Source organism: Aedes albopictus, chromosome 2 (genome assembly GCF_035046485.1).
Source record: "Aedes albopictus strain Foshan chromosome 2, AalbF5, whole genome shotgun sequence".
In the NCBI taxonomy this organism is placed as follows: domain Eukaryota; kingdom Metazoa; phylum Arthropoda; class Insecta; order Diptera; family Culicidae; genus Aedes; species Aedes albopictus.
Window position 1 is genome coordinate 322,996,811 of NC_085137.1, and position 6,000 is coordinate 323,002,810.

Below are 6,000 nucleotides of genomic sequence, written 5' to 3' on the forward strand. Positions count from 1 at the left end.
GATGCTGCGGACATCGGATTTATGGTTCAGATGGCTATCTGAAGATATCTACGATTTTATTTCTTTGTTGTGATGAATGCAAAGTCTTTTCACGAAAACCACAAACTGTCGTTATTCCGAGGCAGCAATTAAAAAGGTCTTGCTTGAGAAGTGTTAAGCCTTTTAATGAAATTTTCCGCAGTCGAGTGCAATGGGTACAACTCCAAATATTTCACCTATGGTTGTTTGAAGTTTATTTACTGTGAATGAAAACTTCGTTAGGGTTTTGTAATTAAACATCCTCTAACCTCATTATCCTCTCTTACGATGCGTAAACTGTGTGCTGTTATAGATTGTTTCAGAAATTATAATAGGGTCTGGGACCATTTGGGCAGGAGCACCTATTTTGGGCACTTGCTGCTATAACTCAGTCAATTTTGAACCGATTGGCTTGATTTTTGAGACACGATCAGCTAGACACAGTAGCTAGCCATGTTTCAAAATTCAAGTCAATCGGTTCAAAATTGACTGAGTTTTAGCAGCAAGTGCCCAAAAAAAGATGCTCCTGCCCAAATGGTCCCAGACCCTAGTTATTTATGTAACGAGTTGCAAAATGATGATTTTTACAGGACGAGTCTTACATATAAATAAATATGACGAGTGCTGTAAAAATCGAGTTTTGCAACGAGTTGCATACAACATTTTTTGCAATGACAAAAAAACGGAAGAATCTAGCAGTACCATCGTGCTTCCCCATGGCTGAATGAGAGCGCTCACGTGTTCCATCCTACGAAATGTGAATCAAGCAAGCCGTGCTATAACCGTCACAATCGTCACAATATTTCAAGCTCTTACCTTGGAAACTCTGGTTCCCAATCAAACAATCGCATTATGATTCATAATGCAACCCAAATGAGTTGCATTATGAACCATAATGCAACTCTTTGTGAGTAGCAAAAATACACTAACGATTGACTGTCATTTAAATTTAAGCACAATATCCAAAAAAAATTCTTCTGGCTCTTATAGTAAGCATTCCAAAGAAGAAAAAAATACCAACTTTGTTGATGCTTCTTGTAAAAGTTAAACAATAGAGCTATACAAACTAGAAGATTTAAAAATGAAGTAGCACAAAGTTGTCAAAAAAGATGCAAAATGGAAAAGAAAAAAATCTTACAAGCAAGCATAACTTTACCAAACCCCGTGTGTAACATATGTAAACAAAAAACAGATTTTTTCATGAGGCGCTATGAGTCATTCACTTTTGGGGATGATTTGTGAAAAAGTACCCCAATTTTTCACGTTTCTGGAATGCTCAATGTATGAGTTGCTATGGAAACAGCGAAGTTCCGCTTCGATTTTCTTCGTTCGTGGATTTTGTTAGATACGGTGTTTGGTAAAGTTAGGCTTGAAATATAATATTTAATTTTCAAACCTAATGAAATTTACTGTTTCGATAAGAAAAGATATTTCTCGATTGGTTGAAGTAATTTTCACTGGAATATCTAATCAAGAACCATCATTACGGCCCTTCTTAATGCTAAAACATTTGTTTCAAATTTCTCAACGTCAACGTCAAGCAAACGAATGTCTTAGTTACTGTTTCCTGCATTCGTTTTTATGGTATGACAAACTATGCCATGTGAAGGATCGAACGAGTTGAGAAATAAAACTAGTTCAAATAAAATGTGTTCAGAGATGCTAAGAAATTGTGCGGTAGTTCTTATATTCCGTAGAAAAAGTAAGAACAATAAACTTGATGTCAGTAAAAAGTTGTGCAAATACCTTTATCGATTTTCCCAGGTTTTGACTAAGGAATTTCATGAACAACTTGTTGAGAAAGCAAATGCGATAAAAAGTTAGATAAAATTGAATTTTTAGTGATAAATGAAGTTGAAATCAACAAAAACTACCTTTGCGTAAATGCAAATTTGGAGAATGAAATTAATTGTTAGACAACTCGACTGATCCTTAAAATATCATGACAATTGGCATTTGGAAGGAAACACAAACATGTGGATCATAATATGCTGTATTCTGAAAGAAATTGGTAAATTCATTTTAATGAACAAAACAAACAAGGTGTATTTCTAATTTCTGAAACAGTCTATAAATTTTAACAATACTTGTTGGTCATTGAAGTATAAAATTGATTTTATTGTGATATGCATGTTGTTGTTTCCGAAAGATAAGAATGCTATGTATCTCTTGTAGCATAAAATTAACATCAGATTTAATTTAACATCATGTGCTGCCTGTGCTGTGCAATTCAAACTAAAGGGTCAAATCTCCCAACAATGAATCGAATATGTTTGTCATGATAGAGAGCATGCTAATCTATAAGCTCTTCGTCGATATGATTTCCTTTAAAAGCTTATCCATACACAACAAGAGACGGTATTCATCCATCTGCGACCCAAAGTTCAAAATCAAATTGACTCCTTTGAAAACAGTTTCCAAACAATAAGGATTCATTCGCCTCCCTTCCCTAGTGTGGCAGATCTGCTCAGACCAGACAGACGTTCCAGTCCATGAGCTATTCATGGATGGTGTCTGTCTGTCGCCATCGTCATCGGATGACGGTGCGGTGCCAATGAACTACCTACCTTTTGAATGGCTTTTCGACCTGAAAAGACAGAAGACAGCAATAGCTAACCTGATAAGCTGCTGCGCTCCATTTTGTTCCCAATGAAAAGGAAAATTAGATGCAGTCTTGTCGCCTTCGCCTTGAAATATAGAGCATTCAACTTACAAGTAGGGATTGTTGAGAAACTTGAAGGAAGCAGTTTTGCATGAATTATTTATGGTTGATGATGGTTCTTTGGTTAGGGTACTATCGAAGTTTGATGGTGACATTTCGAAACAAAGATAGAACACGTTGATGACCATATTGCAACTACATTTTAAATCATTTCCCCATTTTGTATTTTGGACTTAACTTATTCAATTCCATTTAATTAATTTGTGAAAACTTCAAAAATAATCTAGGCCAGGAGCCTGAAAAGAGATCTAGCATTTAATATTTCATGTTTTAGTATGCTCTATAAGAGATTTTTGAAAACTGATTCATATTTCAAAGCCTCTATATAATTTCTTTACAGGACGTCTTCTGGTTAAATGGACAGATTCAAAATGGTTTTGCAACCGTGTGAAGAATACCAATACAACTGTTTTTAAAACTAAGTTGATGAAAAAGATGAAGCCCCCCAAGGCTGAAAGTCTCTAAAATAAAGTGAATTGAACTAAGTTGATGAATTTTACATATTAAACTGTTTTGTTGTTGTTTTTTCAGCAATTTATCCTTATCAAATCCAAAGGAGCCAGGTCGATTATTAAAAAGCATGGAAAGTTCAGGAGGAGTTATTCTTTCTCAACTAAAAAGCGAAGATTGTAAAGGTATATTTAAGTACCGTAAACCGGGGTCTAATTGATCAGTGGGGTGAAATTGATCATTCGTGAACTTAATTATAATTCCATATTAGCCATTTCTGCACGTCGTTATGATCATAGAATGTTTATATCAACTTGTTCATAGATGTCTAAAGATGAGTGGGGACTTTTCAGTTTTTAGAAAAACTTAGTCTTGTATGACTTTTTTAAGGGTTTTCAAGGTGTTTTTTTACATAAAAATCGTTGGTATTAACCCGAATTTGTTGGTACTAACCCATCAATTGCTACTAGGAGTACCAGTAAACTTTCTGTGTTCACATTTTTCTGGGAGCTTTATTGTGATGTGATATAGCTATTCTGGTCATGAATCAGTTTCAAATGTTTCAATTTTAGTTGAAAAAGACATTGTGGTTGAAGTCATTATTTCAAAGCCAAATAGCATACCTTCAGGCGTTTTATTAACAATTTTAAAATTTCAATTTGCCATTTAACAACAAAATTTATGAGTTGTAAGAAAAACGCGTTATTCGAATTCAGAAGATCAGTTTTTAGTGGAGAAGGGAATTTTCTATTCTTACCGATGTTCAATTGTATGCTGATTAATTTCGCCCCAAAGTGGCATTTTCGTTTTTTGATTTTTGGAGTTATTTAACTATAAGTTTAGGTTTGTCGAACAAAACTTTGTCACGTAACTTCATAGACATCCACTCGATACTGGTTTTACAGAAATTATTTTGTCAATCTTTGAATGACTACATATGTTATCTGCAAAAGTTGTTTTAAAGTGATCAATTTGATCCCGGATTACGATAGTTAGTATGATCTTATACGCATACAATTTCACCAAAGATTTTAAAGAACTCTATAATATTTGATTTCACCATGTACGGCAAATTGGGGTTGTAGACTTTAATGTGCTTCGCCTCGAAAGTGATTTAGTGGAACTTATTCAAATAAGAAAAACAAACTCAGTTGAGGGAGCTTATATGTGAAAATGCTATGGTGATGTGACACATTATCAATTCATTGCTCGTTTGAATCTTTTAGAACAAAACTAATTATTTGCCCTTCATGTTATGTAAATGATTCTTCAATATAGCGAGAAATATTGTTAGCGGAAATCAAAGTTCACGTTGCTGATGACCACATTACTCCTACTTGCTTCATGGCCATTGTTAAATCTGTAGCTCAGACAAAGCGACGGTAACACTGGCAGAATTTCCGTCGACCACTTTTTAACGCTCATTTCAATTTTTTATAGTTGTGGTGTACACAACCAGAGGCGCACGCATTGTTTTTCTTTGGCGTTTAACACTACCGTCTTTGTAGGGGTCTCCTACAATCCTGTTTTAATCCTTTTCCTCTTTTGCATTCTCTAGAATACTGATTTGACCATAACATATTGTTACTTCATCCTTCGCACGTAATAACACTCTATCTATTAATCTGGTGGTGCTGTATATTAACGGTATCGAAGGCATTTTTAATGCATTAAGATAACACTCACACAGTCTTCTCCAGCATTTCAATATTCTTCCAAAAGCCGTCTTGCTATAAATATGTTATCATCAGTAGATCTACTTCTTGTGAATGCTGCCCGAGCAGAGGAGAATATCAAACTAATAACTATCAAATCACATAATCTGTTTTTATATCTTGTTTTGTTATTATTAACTTGTCAAGGCATTGCTTTTCCATAACATGTTTTGTTTAACAATCTTATTTTGTTATCACCAAGCTATTGATATACATCATAAAATAATATTTTAATAATATGTTTTGTAATGGAACAAATTTGGTTATTATTATACTATTGAGAGTGTACAAACATTTAATAAACAATAGCACGACAATAACAAGTTTTGAATTGAAAATAAATCATTCCAGATTTACATTGTTAACAGCATATCATCTAATTAGTTCCTCCAATTGGAACTGAACGAGTTTCTTAGCTTATTATTTTATAAACACTATAATAATTACGACCTCTTTTATATTCCTTTTTATGTATTCAGTTACGTAAATCCGTAGCTAATCCATAGAAATTAGATACATTAATGAACCTCAGAATATTCTTCTGCTTGATAAGTTTGTAGTTCATCAAAACTAGTTAGATTCATACTTTTTTTTTCGTCATTAGGATTGAATGCCCTACACAATGCATACATTAGGGTGGGGCTAATTTTGAAAAATCTCTCCGGGATATAATTGCCCATGTGGAAAGTGATCTACTGGTCGCAATAAGTGAGCTTTGCAAAAATGTGCGATTAGTTTATGTTACGCTTATTTTAATATTCATAAAGGGTCTTGTACCATTTGGGCAGGTGTATCTATTTTGGGCACTTGATGCTACAACCAAGTAAATTTCAAACCAATTGATTTGAATGTTTGATTATTTGATTGACCAATTGATTTAAATGATGAATGAATGAAATGAATGATTTGAATGTTGGTATAAGGTTAGATAATGTATGTAACTCATCGTGTGCCAATTAGGTATAAAATTGATTTAGTTATATCGACAAGTGCCCAAAATATGTACTCCCGCCCAAATGGTACAAGATCCTAGCACCCAATCACTTACTTTGTTATTAGTTTGATATCATAACTAATTTTGTTTTCGGATTGTTA